This window comes from Pezoporus wallicus, unplaced genomic scaffold (assembly GCF_028554395.1).
Source record: "Pezoporus wallicus isolate ANWC-B61680 ecotype Strahan unplaced genomic scaffold, APGP_CSIRO_Pwel_v1 contig_7073, whole genome shotgun sequence".
NCBI lineage: Eukaryota > Metazoa > Chordata > Aves > Psittaciformes > Psittacidae > Pezoporus > Pezoporus wallicus.
The window spans coordinates 3789554-3809251 of record NW_026641326.1 but is presented as its reverse complement, the minus strand read 5'-3'; positions in this window follow the sequence as shown (position 1 = coordinate 3809251).

Here is a 19698-nt window from a genome sequence, read left to right as displayed (position 1 = left end):
CAGGAATATAACTCACTTTTATTATGCAGCAAAAAGGAAAACTGAGCAGTTGGGCACTCTACAGCTGGTCTACTAATGTCACAATCTTTTCAATATGTTCATTATGCAGTTGTCACAGATTCATACATTTGATAGCTCTCAATCTGCAAATCATTCATATCATGACCTAACAGCTGGCATTTCTTGCCATAACACTGTAACTATGTACTCTTAATGTATAGAACATATGGGGCTAACTTTGCTTACCCACTGCGTACACACTGTGCTCTGCAGTCAAATGTAATTTTACACATCTCCAATTTACATTTAACATTGTGTGAGAGAAAACAATAAATCATTTGGCCTGGAAAGAGGAACAATACCAGCTAATACATGTAACTAATCAGAAGCACATAATTTTTGTTGTATTTGTTTTCACTGGAATCTTGAACTTGAAAATATTTTGGGTGGTCTTTGTCCTAAATTTGTTCCCCTTCTCTTTCCAAAACTGAGTGTTTCAGAGTAAGCTCTCTTTGTCTTATCTGTTGCAAACAAATAGAAGAAAAAAAGTGATTCAATCTGCTGACATATATTTACAGACCACTCATAGAAAGCTGGCTCTCCCTGTACAGCTCTGGAGGAAAAAGAACTGTAACTGGATTCTCCAAAGGGGGAATGTTCAAGAATGGTAATAAATCAAGATGAAGAACAATAAGAAAATATGCTGTCTATTTATTCAAACACCTTCTGGCATACAGCAAGAAAAATAGCCCCAGTGCCCCCATCACTACTTAATGCAATTCTCTTTTTCCAGGTCATGGTAATATATGTTCTAACCACCATCTGATAATTAAATACAAAGCTGGCCAGAAATAGAATTCATACATCTCCAAGGGAATGTCTTCAATAATGCCCAAGTGCCTTAGAAACTCAGGTCAAATTTTTAAAGACCCAAAGCAACAGTTAGGCCCAATCTCAGTGCATAAGTCTCATGCTTTTAAATATCTTTTTGCATTTGGCTTGGGCCAGCAAGTGTGTTCAGCTGTAGCTACACAAACTTCTTTTTAGGAGAAACATGCTCCTCCATAGCAGATCATCTGATGAGCCACAGTAACTGGGCCCAGGAATGGCAACACAGCAAAAGCCACTCATTTCAAAAACATGCTGCCCTTTCCTGTCACTGATGCTCAGAGCCCTCCACGGGAGGTGAGCTGAGGACAGAGGGTGAGCAGCAAATATCCTGGCTCTACCCGCCGCACATAACAACTCCCTTCAGGGCTATTTCAGGGTATTTCTTTCCCCTTCCCAGACCAATACACCCTTCATCATTTCAAAGATGGATAGATGCAGATTGGGGGTTTTGAGGTTTTGGGATGAATAACAGCAGTAAAGGCCATCCAAACGATTTGAATTTCAAATCCATGGAGAAGCTGGAGGGCAGCCCTTGGCGGATGGCTGGTCATAACTGCTGGTGCAGCAAACATTAGGGTGTATTCACTTTCTAACCCCATCTTACTCTGTAGCAGACATGTCTTGTTTAGCAAAAAAGATTACAGCAATCTGCACCTTCACTGCAGGGCTTGAAAATTCTGTGTGAAAAGAACAAATGTTTTGCTTCAACTAAAAATGTACGTGTTGCACAAGTATGGAATAAGTATTTATAAGGATTGTGTATATCTGACTCACATAAACATACTCAAAGACATATAACTTCCTAAGAGCTTTTCACAGCACTGATGCCATGAGAGACACACACACCAGCAAGGCTCTCTCACTGACCAGTTCTCTTGTATTGAGACTGATTCTCAATAGCCAAAAGCAATCAACCTCTCCAGTTGCAGACAGACAGTCTTTCTGAGACCACTGCCTAGTGGGTAGAGACCAGAGTACTCCCTTGCGCTTGGGCAATTCAGCTTAGGATAAACATTTCACCCTCCCAGCCCCAGAGTCTTCCTCATACTCCCACAGAGTCATTAAGTGCCTATTTTCTAGCATCAGAATACCAGAAAATATGAAAATGCAAACCCCAACAAGATTATAGTGTTGACATCACATTGGCTTTGCTAATATTGCTTCATATTACGTAAACTTTGAAGGCTATAGTTATGGGAAGGCATTGCAGCCTTCCTTTCCAGACTGGTGAAAAATGTAGCTGAACCCTTTTTAAACTACAAGGATGAACCATCTCTTAAAGCACAGACCCAAGAGTCAGCTACTGAGCTTCACGCTCACCTTAGAGCAGTTCAGGATGGAGATGCAATGTGTAATGGCTCTGCTTGGCTAACTGAGCTCTGCACTGCCTTCCTCAATAGCAATGTCTGGCCTTATACACAAGCAGCTTTAATAACACAATGCTTCAAAGAGAAAAACGGCTTCAAACAAAATCTTTTTGTTTAATCACACCAAAACACAGTAAATATTTCAAAAGAACTTAATGATATAAAAGCAAACATGAGAGGCAAAATCCTGCTGATCTGAAAACAATTTTAGTGATGTTTTGTATCCAAAGAGACCCTCTTAAATATTGTCAGGCCTCCAGAATGTTCTTATTAGTCCTACTACCGCAGGACCCATGAGCTCTGGTCAAGTGCTTTGACCTACTGTACAAAGATAATGGAGATAAAACCCACCCTGAAGCAATTTGCAATTAAAACAAGATGAAAGACAATCCAGGGATACAGGCGAGCCAGCAGGGCATTCAAGGTAACCGTGATCATCCAGCCAAGCTGTGCCTCATTGTAATCTGCAGATTTTTGATGAGTATCAAACCACCACAGGGAGTTTTATGGAAGTTTTGAAGGAACATACGCACTTTGTCAATGTGCAAGAAAAGTTCCTTCCATGAGGGCAATGCAAGTGTGAATCTAATCAATGTGGGATGGAGATGGGCACCGTGGGCCATATGCATTTGCAAGTCAGCCTTTTGGCAAGCACAGAGGTATGACCAACCGGACAGGCTACAACAGGTCTCAGTAGCACTGTGTAAGCAAAGCCAAGATGTTTGTAGGTGATACGACAGAGAAAGGGACCTTGGTGAATGGATGTTAATAGAAGGACAAGGCAGAGGGTGATGCAGTACCAGAGGGTCAGGGAAAAATAAACAAAATGCAACATGAAAGAAAACTGATGAGGGTGCTGTTTTATTTCAGGCTTATAAATGGATAAATAGCTTATTTTGTCTGAAAAGGGAGAGTCCTGCTATCACTTCTTCTCTTCTTCCCTATGTGCAGACAGCATGGAAGGAACTTTGCTACTCATCAGAAACAATATACAAGACTGAAGGAATTCACTGTGCAATCAGACAAGGTCTAAAGCTAACACAGAGTGGGAAGGTTAGGGGAGGAACTGAAGAGAGGTCTGAAAGGAAGAGGACTCTTTCTCGGGAAGAAAGGGAGCGTTATCCTTTGAGTCACTGCAAGAAGTCTGGAAAGATAACTGTGCAACACAAAGATACCACTTCATCCTCTTCCCTATTTTGCTTACTGTTCTCATCTTGTTTATAGACTTAAGGACCAGCTAACGCCGTGCTAGATCTGCTCATCCCAGAAGCCTGATGTTAAGGTATCAAATGAATTGCTGTTTTTCAAATGGAAAAGAGATGTTTTAGTGGCTTGAATTTTCATATGCCGGTGTAGAGAAAATATGTTTATTTTCTTTTTTATATACCAGGAAACACATGGAACCTGGATTATATTTGTCCCAGCCTGCCAGTATTTTAATTTTATAGAACCAAAATCTCTTGGGGAATGTCATAAATTTACACACACTCTCAAGTGCTAATGGTTGCATAGGGATCTTTAGATTAGCAGATCCATTTGCAAAAGCACGTATGTACAACCACCTCTTCAGAGGCCTCACACACATGGAAGCCAATGCAGGTTAACACTTATCATGTCAGCATTTCTCAGGCCAGCATCACATCAGAAGCTCCTTATTCCAAACTCTCACAGTTCCTCAGAGGACACCTTCTTTGAGGATCTATCAGCACTAACAGTACATTCAACCTCTCCTCAGTTTACCAACCTACATCACTTAGGATGCAACAAGAATGCTTTCCAGGCTGTATTATCTATTGAGGCCCAAACATTTCTCAGTTGGTCCTTTTTATCTGATGCTAAAATTCAGCCCAAAGAAATATCAGCCACTGCTCAGTGTGCCTTAGACCAACAGACCAATTTATCTCAACAGTGCACGTAAATTGATGAAAAATTCCCACTTAAAACTATTTCAAATCTGCATTCTAATTGTTTTGCATTATCCAGTGACTTTCCAATACAAGATAAACTGATTTATATGTGGAACTAGGTTTTGTGTATCAGCAGTATCTCCTGATACAGTTCTTCAACAGAAACATTTGAAAGGTATGTCTATTCTTATCACCTAACAGCTTAAAACTGATACTTTTCCTCACAAGCTAGCACTAAGCGTATGTGCAGGCTGACACAGGACTTAAGAGAGGTAATGCCTGACCTGGGGAACTGTAGGAACGCTGCCGTCCCATGAGAGCAGGCAGAGCAGCTGCCGTCCCATGAGAGCAGGCAGAGCAGCTCCCGTAAGCTCCCCTTGTGTGTCCCAGCTTGGATCTTCAGGGTCTGTCACGGCCAGGAGTTGAACCTACACGTACCTTTCTGCTGCGTTATCAGAAGGTGGCACTGTTGGATCCACCATCGCCTTCAGCCTCAGCCGAGCCTCCAAACAGCAGCTGCCAGCACAAATGCAGCTTTAATAATGACAAATTACACATCCGCCGCCTAATTAGTCCTCATTCATGTCATGCGCCCGTCCTCCATCAGGTGGCTACAGCCAAAATCCTTAATACTGAATTAGCTGTTTTGTTAAAAAAACCTAAATCACTCACACCGTACTGGGGAGATGGGGACCCACAGGCCCTGGGCAGTCTCCAACACCAGTTTCTCTGCTTCTCTGTGCTGAGGTTTTTCAGAGTAAAGCAGATGAATTACAGAACAACAATGTCCTGTGCCCAACAGGACCACTTCAGCCTTCGGTCACATCACAATGTGAGTGGCAGTAATGTCCCTGGTGTTAGACAGCATCTGATCCTGCAGTGTCAAGAGAAAGGCTGATGGGCTCAAAGTTGTGACGCAGTTTAGTTACGGTAGAAGCATTGCAGCCTCCCAAAGCCCTGGAGGCTCAAACCCAGCTCAAGTAAGTTTTGACTACTCTGCGGGGTGCAGACAGACAGGGATGTCCTCTGCCAATACCCCAGCTTAGCCAGAGGCCAGCTCCAGCCTGGACAGCCTGTGGCTGCACTGAAAGGTGCCTCACCAGAGGTAATCAGCATGGCATAGGGGGAAAATGCATTATTGTGGCAGCAACCATCAAGCTACCCCAACCGCTTCAGGATGCGCAGGGAGCTGAGGCAGGTGCTTTTGCACGGCGTGAAGGGTGCAGTGTCTTAACCTGCCAGACTCAGGAACACCTTCTGAAAATCAGATGCATGTTTCTAAGACAATTAAGCTTTGCAACTGCAAGTGGACCAGTGCCTAGGAATTCTTGAAAACCTGAACTGCATGAGCACAGAGACCTCACCATCTGGCTCAATCAGTCCTCAAATCAGCACTGGATCCAGGGTTTGCAGAGAAACACTAGTATTTTCCCTTCTGCCATAGCACACCATGTCCAGGTGGTGAACTTCTGCTTCATGTCACATTTGAAAGACCAAATCACTGAGGACCAGCTTGTAAGTGCTCGCTCACCCGCTTGGATTTACCCTAGTGGAAATACTGGAGGACCTATCTGCTGCTCAGTGAGAGTAAGAGGCAAACAATCTGGCTCAGAAAGGAAACATAACACCAGCTGATTCAGAGCTTTTTAGCATATGAATGTGTAAATTTGCTGTGACAGGTGGGATGTTTCAATGACTTTCAATAGAAAGCCAACTGCTACTCAGTTATCATCACAGATTTCACACTGAAATGCCAGTGATGGGTACCCCATGCAGGGTAACTATGCTCTGCTATAGTTTTTAAAAAGGGAGAGTGAGAGCAACTATAAACAATGTCCCTGCTGGGTGACTTCCTGATCGGAGCACAACCAGCAAAATATTTGTTCATGCAAATGTTTCCTGCCATGAGCAGCTTAACAATTTCATGCAGGAAAATAAACAACAAATAATGAAAAGCACATGAGGCAAATAGAAATTCTTGGAATCATCCTAATTACAGAAATCTTCACTTTATGGAAAGAGACAGAGAGTCCAGGAGCCCAGCACTGACCTCAGTCTGTAACAGAGCCAGGGCAGGAAGAGTCCTCGGAGGAGATTTCCAAGACAGCTCTTGTAGCTACTCAAGGGTGTGCAGCATGCAGCAAGTCTCAGCAGCAGATCCTCGATGCTGAGCCTCAGTAGCAGAGATCGGGGGATCTCTTCCCATGCGCTCTGATCCTTGCTCCCTCCCCACCCACACTGCACCCACATCAGCTTCCCTTCAGCCTCAGTAGGGGTGAAGCACTGGGATCTGTGGGATGGGGAGCTTAGGCTGCCAGGACTCTGCTGGCTCTGCAAACTGGACCACAGCTACTAAAGCCCAGCATTTCTCTGTCCACAGTGTGGTCTTTCCCCTGCATAACCCTCCTGCATGAGTTGCAAGGATGTGTGGCAAAGGATAATCTCACTAGATCGGTCTCCTGGAAAACATCAGTAAGACAGGGACACATTTTAGGGACTTGCTAAGTCTTTTTGGTGGCACCTGTCCAACAGCCAGCACACAGGAAAAGAGCCTGTATATTTTTACTCTCCTGGAATAATACAGAGAAAGTTCCCATCCGTCTCCTCCAGCTCCATCCCCCCCTTTCAAGATGAGTAACAACAGATCACCACTTGATTTTGCCGAGCCACAGGAAGAAACAAAACAGTCCAGCAGCCCATCAGCAGCAGTTCAGGCCAGGATTTAAACCCTCAGTGGGTCACATACACGCCTCCTGCAACGCCCCCCTCCACCTCAGTGCCCCACCACTGCCTGCTTCAATCAGTGTTTCAGTTGTGTTTCAGTACAGTTTTGTTAAAATAAACACAGAGGTGCTCAGAAACTACAATGACAAAATGATCCATCTACAGACATATGTACTAAGATCTAGGAGACTTGCACCAACACAAGCTAGAAGAGGGCTTTTTTTCCTTCCTCACTGGGCAGAACCTGTATTCCAGGGATAGATGGGATTTTTGTTAAAACGAGGCAAACACTGTTTGCTGTGACCCAACAGTCACGCTCACTGAACCAACTGTCATGCTCTAAATACAGCAAGTGCTGCACTAAGGGAAACCAAACGAATTCAAAAAGATTAACAACTCCAGAGCTAAAGACATGGAGCCTTTCATGTTTTTCTCTCCAGGATATGTGGGACGTTTGTTGTGAACACAGTATACTGCACATGATTACAATTTATTGAATTAAACCCAGAATAGTTTCTGTTGTATAAAGTAGCACTTTCTTCCCTTATCTAACGCAGATGAAATCTCGAACTTCAATGCCCATCTGCAATACCATGTTCCATTACAAATATACTGAGCAAATTAAACTAAGTTCATCTGGATACGGTTTTTTCTAGTTTGGTTTCTGAGGTTATGAGCAGGGCTTCAGGCAGCTGCTGCAATCAGTCTGTAAGTTAAATGTTGGTTTCATGGTGGCTGATGACCTAACAGAAACAGCAAATGTTGAACACCGGGGGAACAGCAGAATCCTGTTTAATCATCTTACATTTCCTCTTTTGCTTTTGCTTTTTTTTTTGTTTCTTTAGTCTAAAATAAAGGTTACTTTTCTAAGACGGGATCACAAACTTCAGCCATTCTGATTCAGGAGCCTTTGGTTTCAACCCACAAAAAGACACAGTGAGGGGATTAATTTTGCTTCACAATCAACTTGAAAAGTTTCCTTTAAACAAGACACCCTGTGTTTAGCTTTGAAGTTCAGATGTTAGCTCCAGTTTGGATCTAAAGAGAGGTCTGAGGAGCACGTTCACACCTAGGCTGTGCCTGCAGAAGAGGATTTACAGCAGTGGCCCTTCAGCCACAAATCCTTGTGCGTACCATGGCCCATGAGCAAAATCACAGCGAATGTACACAAGCTGCTGACATGCCCCGAAGCTGCTCTTGGTTTTATGACTCCCGATGCTGTGTTTGCAGCTGAAGGCTCAGCACATCCCATCATGTTGATTTGCAGGGGAGCACTTGCTAATGTGGACAGGGCTGCGGATCCAATGGGCATTCAACTACTGGCACAGAGGTGGATGCTACATGTCTACCCCCAAGACATGCCCATCTGAAATGTCTCAGAGCTTGGATACAGCCTGTGCTCACACAGGCATATTGGAGGTTATATTTCATATCTAGCAGTTTAGAGAGGCCTTGCAAGGTCTGTTCTGGCTTGGTCCCGCTCACCCAAAGGCCTCCAAAATATATCAGCTATCAAAAATGAGACTTCAAAGCTGAAGAAAAAACCAGAAAGCAAACATCTAAAAACCCAAATGGAGGCAGACAACTATACCCAGTGCTCCAGGAAGTGTCACTTTACAATATGCAAAGTCTGTGGAGGTGATGACATTAACACTCACAGCAGAATTTCACTCCCAGCGCTGCTAAGAAGCAGCTGAGAAGCTCACAGCTGTGCTCCAAGGTGTCTCTTGAAGTCTCCTGTATTTCTTTGCACTTCTCTGACAACAGCTGTCTTTGGATCCCTCCTAACACCACGTATTGTGAGATCAGAGTTATTAGCTATGTTACCCGAGGCAGGGTACAAAATAACCCTGAGCCCTCTTTCTTAGATCTTGGAAAACTGTTTGACTCAGCTTTATTTCCTTACCATGAGTATAAAAAAAAAAAGCACTGAAAGCGTTTACAAACCCTTTTCATGTGGAGAGGAGGAACGTGAGTTCCCTTTAATCTTTCATAGCTTGTGTGTGTTAACGGCATGCTTGAGCAGTGCCAGCTGATTTGAATTTTGAAGGGATATGCAGAGACCACCACAGTCAAAGAAGGCCTCTCCTTGTGATGAGAGAGTGGCTGCAGGAGCCAGGGCAGAGGTGACTGTGGGGAATGCACATCTAGAAAGAGACATTGTGCTGAGATGATCACATGAGCAGGATGATTTCTCCTGCAGACTGAAGTCCACATGTGCATGCTGGATTTACCCTAGACCAGGGAAAAGCAGACTTCCCTGTTCACCTCTGCTCATTTCACATGTCCAACTTGGTATGAAGGAGGAAGAATGCTTTCTCACACAAGTACAGGCATCTTTGCAGAGAGTGTAATCTTTACTGCAATGATGGGGATCAACTTTAGTTTATGATGGGTGGCTTACTGTGAAGGCTTAAGTTGAATTGTTACATAAGACAAAAACAGATTAATGATGGGGAAAAAACACAGGTGAAGAGAACAACCAACAAACTACATCCCAAGAGCACTGGGGCTGCTGCTATTACAGGGTGACTAGATCTAGTCACTGGTTTACCAACTCTCTGAGCTGAAGTATCTGTATTGCTGCAATATCTTCTAAGGGCTCTCCAGAGTTTAATGTTATTCTAAATGTCCTATAAGCCTCCTCGCAAGGACACGTTTGGAAGAATTACTTGCACAACGAGCAGTACTCAAAATACAGTGGAGCACATCCTGTTGTGCCATAAAACGCACACCTTGGGGGTGTTGTGGAGCATGAAGCAGACTCCTGCCTTCAACTGCCTGAATATAGAGCTCCAGCCTCTCAGCTGTGACTTGCCACAGACAAACTGCATTCAGGAGGTTTTTATTGAGCAGTATTGATGTGTATTTCATCACAGGCCACGGTTCTCCACATTTGGGTTGAAAAACTGGCAATACTTCCAAGAAAAGTATTAAATAAGGCCAGGGAAACAAGCAGTGTCTAATGTGAAATCTGCCAAGTAATGCGAGATGGAGATTGTGAGTTTACCAGCAGGATATTCTTCCAGGAGGAAATTTGGTTTCCTTGAATGCAAAATGTTTGCAGAAATCTGTCAGTTTCAGTGACATTGTGTTTTGAAAAATGCTGGAACGGGGCTTAGGTTGAGACTGAACATTCAGACTTCCTTCGAGTGGAACTTCTTTGTTTTGAAATATGGCTTTTTTCAATCCTTTTAATCTTACATTACACAATATAAAACAGAAAAATCCATTTCAGACTAAAATTATATTAAACCTAAAAGTTTCTGTTGTCTTAAAATAATTTTTCCCCCAAAAGCTCATGCCACAAGAATTCAAAACTGTGTTACATCCTCATTTTGGAATAGAAAGTAATTGGAAATCACAGTAAACTCCTGAGAAATGGAACCCCCTGTTCCAGCACAGCTTCATGGCTTTCAGTTAAATTCACAACTGGAACAGAATGTACAGTGGAGAACAGGCCAGCTGGTCTGAAATACTGATAAAACTGTAGATTCATGGATATGGTATCTATATGAGAGTGCTAGATAGTTAATTATGGAAGGTATTTTAAAGCTACAGACAATGGCAGTGTTAAAACCCCAGAGGTCTGAGGGTCTGGAGACATTTCTGCCCCAGGTTTGCTCCTCACACTCTGCTGGCTTTAACCTGAGAGCACAAGTGAGCATTAGCCATGCTCACAAACACAGCTGTGTCCTTGCAATTACCCAGCAACTCCTGGATTTCAAAGCCAGAAAGGGACCATATAGACTCAACACATGTGTAACACAGTACCAGCCTTCATGCTTTTAACACTTGTGTCCAGGTTGCCAAGTCTTATGGAGTTTTGGCAAGTGGTGGGTTTTGGCCAGGGGGAGAATCTGTTCTCCCCATCATATGAGAGCCTCCAACTTTAGCCAAGTTAAGGGAAACTTCAGCCAACCTTTCGACAAGCTGTTTATCCTCATATCTGCTTCCCAGGATTGAAGCAATTGCAATGGTCCTCAAAGCAGGCAATGCCTCTTCACTCCCATCAGTAACTTAGTAAGAGTCTGGAAGGAAGGAGGAAGAACAGAGATGGGAAATATCAGCAGATACATAGGATCAGCTTTCAAGCACAGGGAGTAGCTCCTATGGACTCCCCCTCTATCCTCAACACCCTGCTTCCCTCTTCTCTCCATCCTGGTTTGAAAGACGAAGAAGGGAATTGGGCAGAAGCTGTATATCCCTTTGCTGGCCTGGGAAGAGACATAAGTTCTTCCTGCTACTGTAGACCAAGGCCGTCCCAGAATGAGCAAAGCTGGGACAGGGTGGATGGTGATAAAGTTTACAGTGGAAATAGGAATACACAGAACAGATGGGATTGGAGAAAGCAGAGAGAATATAGCAGATTTTAAAGAATCATCAAACAGGCAAATTTGGGGATAAGGAGTACCCACCCAAACATACCAAATAATTTTCATGATAAACCCGAGAGATTTATCACACTGAAAAGGGAAGCACATAGGGAAGATTTTTTTTTTAAATTATCCAGAAAACAGACCCCCAAAATTTCTCTTTCATTTTGCATAACTGAGGGTGGAAGAGGGAAGTGTAAAATCTCTCCCAGTTTCAATCCAGCCAGGTAAACCACTTTCTGACAAAGGTGTATCAAACAGCCTACACCAAAATCAGTTTGCACAGAAGGAATCAAAGCTACCAGAGTAGCTGCTGAATGTAAGCTGGGTTATCCACACATGGTCCCTTCCTGAAATGAGACTGTCAGACAAAAGAGATGTCTCCTCATGCTTCAATATCATCCAGTCTGCAGCTCCTGTTGAACAGTTCTACCTGAAAAGCTGAGCCTGAGCAAAGGCCCAGGCTGGGAACACAGCCCAAACATAACTGATTTAAGGAATTCAAGCATTACAGCATGTCTTCCCTGGATTCAGCCTCACCTCCCACACTAAAGAACCTGGGAGACTATGCGTTAGATGGCTGAATACAAACTGGAAGAGCTTTTCTAAGGTGTTTCAAAGCCGATGAAGCATTCTGCAGATAACTGAAAAACAACATACAGTTTCCTAATCTGAACTACCAGCAGTAAAAGAGATGGATGAAAAACCATGAGGACAAGCTGTACAAAGCAGCCAAGAAGCTGAAGGGCCTTTAGATTTTGAAGAGTGAGCAAGACTATCTGAAGTAACAGCAGCAACTGAGCAGAAATGGCTATCATAGCTAATCACATCCATTCTTCTTCCCTAATAATTTACAGCTGAATAGAAGGCTCTGTGGAAGTATTGGATAAACAAGTATTTCGTGCAGTGCCCACTTCAACAACTGCCTGGGAGTCATTATTTATGTGTGAATGCCAAAGAATTTGACATGATGGATTAGAAAGTAAAACCAAATTCTGCTCTCAAGGAAATCACCAGAAATGTGAAGGAATGTATTGGATTTCAGTGGAGCAACTGTACATTTACAGTATTTTTTTCACAGGCACTAACCTTTGACATTTGGTCCTTCTAGAAGAGCTCGAAGTAAGAAAATGGGGTTCACTGAAACCATGAATGATCAACAGATGAAGGAGTAGAAATGTCCATGTTTGGCTCTCCAAGTTCTTTTATGTTTGCTGGAAGACTCTTCTGCCATCAAGTCCAACTTCTACTTACTTGGAGACCCTGGTGCTTATCCAAGGCCCAGTTTAGCTATTAAGAAATGAGCTTCAAAGAAAATTAGCCCTTTTTAAGTGGTTTGTGTAGGTTTCGGGTTTTTTTTTTCTCCCAGTAGTTTTCATGGCATTTTCACTTCCTTCAGCTTTTCAGATTTCAAACTTAAACAAGCATGAAATCTTTGCTCTGCTGGAGCCAATGGCAAAATTCCCACTTATTTGGATCATCCCATAATTTCATGCTATATATTTTGCCCAAGCTTTACTGCAATCAAAACTTCTTTGCTGTTCCAGTTAACAGTAGACTGTTTGCAGATTCTGGCATTCCTAATATGAAGATAAAGAACTACAAGATTGAAGTAATACTGGAAAGGAAAGGAAAGGAAGGTACTGGTTGAGCAGAGCCAGCCTCTTTGACTGGGGGATCAAGAGAAGTTAAAATGATACAGGTGCAGGAGTGAAGTATATACTACTACAACAACTCAGATGCACACTACCAGCACTGCTTCTGCATACAGAACCACAATCCTGCCTGCTGCATAATTGTAAGTAATCTCTTTGTTCTGAGACATAGAAAAGGTGAAATTAAAGACCCCAAGAAAAGTATCAAAGCATTTATATAGAGCATAACATCAGCAATGTTTTCTCATCTACAGATAATACACTAGTTAAAGATAAACCTCAGACTAGCATGACTCTATACGTACATTTTGCATTTGCTACATCATGAAGCTAAAAACTCAACAGTTAGCTAATAGCATAATGGGAAAGAAGAAAATGGGCTGTTACATATTCAGACCAGTTGCTGGTTAAAGATAAAGCCTGGCTCCATGCAAATGAACCCTACTGGGTTAGGAAGATCTCTTTAATTCAAGAAGATTTAGACTATCAAAAGATATTGAGGGAGATAAATAGGATTTCGTCCTTCAGGTTCTGTCTTCGTATATGCAGAGTATTTTAGCAGGAATTTAGCCCTAGATCCACCTGCCATTTTCTCACATGAACACTAACTCCATAGACATCCCCAGAGAACAGAGAAGCATGGATCACGGGGAAACTTTTAACATTGCTCTCACATTATGCTTTTTAAAGCATTTATTTCTGAAGTTGGAATATACACTTAGTGGGGCTATTTAGATGGGATTGATGATAGTGAGCAGTCAGGGACCCTAGAAAAAGTATATTTGCTATTTAGTATTAGCACTCCAGTTGACCTTTTAAGTCATCTACCTTACAAAGACATTCCCATCAGGTTTCTGTAACTCATAACGCTACCCCTTCTCAACAGCTCTCAGTTCTAGAGGTCAAAAATCCCCAGTTTTCACCCATATGATGCAGGACCATGGGACCAGACTGCAGTGATACAGTGGTTTCTTACTGTCATATAAAATAGACAGGGCAAAGTGGTCTCTGAGATCCTTGTTTTCATCCCTTTCTCCCCCTTACTTTCAGAGAAAAAAAAGATCTCAGCAACAGTGAAGGGCATGCCAAATGGGCACTGTCCAACCTGAGCACTGCATGGAGTGAGCAATACAGCTAAGGAGCAGAGGATCTCTAGGGCTGTAAAGTAGCAGGTTTTGATACTAGGGGAATTTCTAGTACTTAAGGAGTAAAATGCACCAATGGATGGGAAGGTGATGTGTATTACCCACTCCTAAACCAGCAGATGCACACTTGGAGAAGGGAAAATTGGACAACACTTGGGACTGAGAGCCACAGCCTGATTCCCAGTTTGCTCATGGGATAGCAGAGCCCCCATACAAAGAGCCTGTAGGAAAGCAATGAGTAAACCCTGTGAGAACATAGCATCACCTGAATTACATAGGTCATGTCTAGACACAACTGCTTACACTCCACATAATCAAATAATTCTTAGTAAGAATGTGCCCAGTTCTGGCACCCAAATTCAGATAAAATGGTCACAGACTCCAGAAGTGACCTCTTGTTTTCAGTTAGAATAAGGCACAGTCCAACAGTGCAAGGCTGGCAGGGTCCAGTTCGATATAGTTTCAATTACTTGATTAAAGTCAAGCAAATTCTTATGACCAAAGCAGATTTTAATAAATATATTCCCTTAAATGTCCAGTAAGGCTCATGCTAATCTACTTAGGCATTATTTTCTGGATTCTTATAAGCTGAATTACATGTGGAAAGTTGCATTAATGTGTCTTCACATAAACTGAAGGTTTATTGTTTATTATAGAAAAACCATAAAAAGATTTGTCTGAAGCTATTGGCTATTGTGCTACACATCTGGTGGAATGTTAGTTATTACAATGACTCCTTCAGCGCCCTCAAATGAAGCCCTAGGCTAAAAATGAAAATAAGTAATACGATAAGACTGTAAAATGATGTTATGGAATCGTACAGAAATACTGAGCCAAATCCAGCTGTCAAGAGAGAAAATCCTGGCTGAGTTTTAAAAATAGAATTAAGCTAGGAAGGAAGAAAGGTCAAAAGCCCCATAACCAAGCCATATCCTCAGCCAAATCCGGGGTGCTCTTGTAGCACACTGGCAAGGCGAGCAGTGCTAGAGCCAAGTGCAGAAGGATGCTTTGCTAGTCTGAGGTTGACACTGTTGTTTCTATTCCCAGATCTAATTAAAGGCTTCCCAGAAATATTGGCTAAGTTTAATCTTGTGCTGGTCACAGATCAAGTCTGTGGACAGCAGGAGAGAGAAGAAGAGACAGTAAAGAGCCAGCAGGAACTGAAGGAGATGAAGATGGGCAGGAGCAGCTGAGAAATGGGAAGTGTTAGAAGGTTGTGAGTGAAGTCAGGCTGAGTGTAAGCAATGGGCATCGGAGAAGAGGAGCAGTGCTGAGGCTGCTGAGCAATACAGGCAAAATTCATACCAATTTCTGTGGTGGGAGGTGGGTATAAAGGAGCTTGAGGGAAGGGATCACAAAGTCTGGCTGACACTGGTTTTCCTGAGGAAGGTGGAAGGGGTAAGAAAGTCTGGGAGAGACCAGTGAGATTTGAAGTAGGTGGAGGGGCTGGGGATGTAGTTAAGGAAAGGCACTGAGGAGGAAAGGATGGCAAAGAAGACCATGAAGAGTCTGATGTGTTTCAGACTGTCTGGAGCATGAGGATAGTGAGGACATGCCTGTCTCTTTTGCGCTTTCTTTCCATCCTCCACTTCCTTCCCCTACCATCCCCCTCTGACGAAGCAACAGCTCTTCCCACTGCCTGGGGACCATGGCTGTCCTGGGTCCCTAAAGTGGTCTCCCAGCAGAGGGAAGGGCTGTATAACAGGACAGCAGAGGCAGTGGTACAACTGCAACAGCTGATCTTCATCTCCTCAAGCAAGGGGAAGTATGCAGCCTGTCATCCCTCCGTCTGCTGCCTTAATCTCTTGTAACCTCTGCTGGAGGCAACACCCGTATTCTGGTGGAAAGAAATGTAGACAGGGCCATACCAGCTGCCTAAAAAAAGGTGGCATAACTGGAAGCAGCCTTGAGAGCTTTTACTTCTGCAAGTGGACCAGACTGGTTCCAGCAACCAATGTCTGTATTTATATTTATTGCTCTCCCGATCCAGAGCATATTTAACATGAGAGCTAATGGAGCAATATTTCTTCTTCTATCAGCACTGGCTGCCGCAGAGTCTGGATCCTGTGGCAGAGCAGTGTCGTGTCATGCTGCTCCACAACTTTCCCCACCCTCATCTGAAGCAACATTGCTGTTACATCCAACCCTGAGTTTGCCTCCTCTGAGAAACTAATCTGTGTACAATACATTTGGGGTTATGGTAGGGAATGAACCAAAAATAGTTCACAGAGACAAAGTTCTTCATATATATTAATCTTGTGGCTTTATCTAAATCTTAAAGCTCGTTTGTATCACTTACCTGAACATCCATCTTCCCCAGATGTTTGATTTTTCATACTGGTGGCACATTGCATCTGCATCTAATAATGTTACTGATAATTGCTGCTACGAAAGAGACTTCTTTTCTGGATCAAGCACATTAATATTGTTGGCTTATCAAAATACAACATACTAATTTAATTAGTAATGACACTAGGTAGAGGAGATAAAATTGATCATCTTATTCCAGAAACTTGAATAAACAACTAATCAGCTCAAAAGCACTTTGGAAATGTGCTCTGTAGAGTCTAGACTTATCTCCCAAAAAAAAAGAAAAATCAGGAAAACTGGTCAGGATAAATAAGCTAACCAGAAACATCTGCCTTTAATATTCCATTTTGACGTCAGTGAATCTTTATTGGCCTCCCAAAATAGTCTAAGGTTTAGTGAAACAAGCAGCAAACAAAACGTACTGTTGTCCAGTTTTAAAACAATTTTTCCATTGATGATAAATGTAGAAATCATCATTTTTTCATTTCAAAAACCATGCTTTTACTGCACTCACAGCAAAGCTCAGGCCAATGCATGACCTCAAGGGTTATCCTGTTTCACATAATCTGAATGTTCCTTGCAACTTCTACTAAACCTATTCACAGCCTTTACAGGATAAATATTGGTTTTGCTTAGGTTGTTTAGTTGCAGTCAGTGGAGCGCAGGCAGCCTCCAGCCCCTCTACAGACAGGCGACTCTCTAGCTCACCTACCACCCAGAATCCCTCCGTAACTGGAGATACAGCCTTGTAAAGCGTGGGGGTTTTGTGAAGAAAGCAGCCAAAGCCAGCACTGCTGCTGCTGCTCTGAAATTCCTATGGAGCGAGCACATAAGGCAGGCCTGCAGCCTTGGCAGTGTTTCTGCTCGGCTCACTTGGTCTCTGGAACAAATTGCAGAGGGCAAAACCTGATCCAAAGCCTTCCGACCACTCGAGTCCAGCACAGCTTCACACCAATTGAAGAAGACTCCCAGTTCTTACAGCTGGGACTCCAAGCTGGCTCCAGAATTGGCTGGCACAAGCTGCCAGTATGTACTTGAGACAGAAAAGCCACAGGCAGGCCAAAGACTGTGGTTATGCAGATGCAGCCAGTCCAGCTCCCCCTGCAAGCTGCATACCACTCCTGTGACTAATGGTCTGGAACTGGGGCAGAAGAAGAGGGCTACACAGTTAGCATTTCCTTCAGGGTTTCTCTAACACCTCTGCAGAAGAAAGCGTTTGTACATCACTTAGGTAGATTTCACACAGCAGTTAGATTTGCCCTATTTCAGGGAAATGTGAAGCTTTGACACCTAAGACAGACAGAAAGAAGCCACTCAGCTTTTCACTTCTGTATAAACATTTCCTTTTGAAAACCCCTTCATATCATTTTGGGCCTATTTTTAATGGTTCCAGAAAAATTCCCTCCTTCCCTTCACACAGAGTAGAAAGTAAAATACATTTTTGCAAGCCACAACACAAAGTTTAATGACATTCCAAGCCTGATGCACATCTAGGAGTGATGATGTGGCAACAACAGCCCTGCAACAACTGGAAGTGATGTGAGGAAATGTGACTGCTCTCTAAACAAAACCGCTTTGATCCATTTCCCCTTGGACAGAAGCGTGATGTTGTTGTTCTCCTTGGGAATTATGAAATCACTTTCTAAAACTTAAGTTCTCTGTAAACATGGAAAGTGTAGCTTCAAAATCATGCCAAGGAAGCCTCACTTGAAAAATACATGGAATTTCATAACTCTCACTCTGCAAATGTTAATAATTCTGGTAAGTATTAAGCATTTTTAATGAGAATATGATAACCTGAATCGTCTGTGATAAATATCTCTTATAAGTTAATTCCATAAATGTAAGTGATAATGGAGATCTGAATGGACCCTTTTCATCAGCCAGCACAGGCTGCTAATAGCAGTCCTAGCTGTAGTTCAGTGTGGTGGAACAAAGAGGACTCCACTGTTGACAGATACTTGCATTGAGTTGACAGTCAGTTCTGAACTGATACACGTGACCAAAGTGTGATTGGCCCTTACATCAATAGATAAATAGACACTTCTACATCAACCCAGTTTCTCCTTTCTTTTACTCATACACTAACCCTTCTCCATCAAGTCTCTTTACTACCATAGTTATTTCTTTGCTTTCCCAATCCATCATGCTGTTGAGCATTCAGGAATCAAAGCTATGCCTTCACCACAGACTTCTAATGGATGCTTAGCTTGAGAGACAACAGCCACCTGTGCCCTTAACTCACAATGTGCCTCAGTTTCCCTTCCTTAACAACAGCTGCAAGCAAATATTCAACACCAAAAACTGTGGCTCTCATTTTCAAAGATAAAAACCAAATCAACTCCCTCAAGTTCTTTTCTCCCTCATATTAAAAGCATCTCAAATTTCAAATGACCCTTCTGTAGGGTGTGTGCTGAGCATGGGTTCAGTGGGATTCCAACAGACCTCCCAGAACAGAACTCTCCTTGAAATCAAATTTTATGTTCCTGTTTACAGCTGCCATTCTAACACGACTTGTATGTGTCAGACACAGATATTTATAGTCACTTCTGGCCCAGAAGAGAGGGCTGTACTAGAGACCCAAGAGGTTTCCTAACAAGCCTTCAACATTTCAATTGTGTCTGTCTTGAAGCAGACTCCCTGACCCTCTCAACATACTCATGATGTATTGGCCTCAGGAAGACAATGGTGGATCTCTGTTTGCCCAAAAGGCTTTGTTTGCCAGGCAGTTCCCATATTCAGAACCGCAATGTCAGAGGGAGCAGCAGGGAGTGGCAATAGGAAAGGGAAGATGTGCACTAAATCTGACCCTGCTAAGCTCACACCAGCCCATGAGGACATACAGAGTTACCAGTGCATTCTCCTGTGAGCTCTGCACAGCCTTCAGCCAGTGGGCTCACACTTCACTGAGAAATCACAAAGATCCTGGGACTTCTGCCCAGCAAACTGTGTGTGGGTGAAGGATAAAATCTGTAACCAGCTATGCGAGCCCTGAACTGACCCTCCCCACCAAATACAGTGAGCACAAACTACACAAACAGTTCCTGTGACACTCGTAAGAGCCTTTGTTCCAGACCTCTGGGTTTCCCACACTCCCCAAGCAGCCTGGAGCCTTGCTTTAACTTCTCCCCAGCTCTCCCCTTTGTGTCTTGAGCAGTGCCAGCCCTGGCCATCCATTTACACTAAATCCTTGGGCAACAATACACGAATGACCTTTCTTTCTTACAATCTAATTTATCTGTTATTTACCGCACCTTATCTAGGTCCTTCTCTCTGAAACCCACACCATAAATATAGCCTAGATCTGCCAGCAAGCCTCCTGC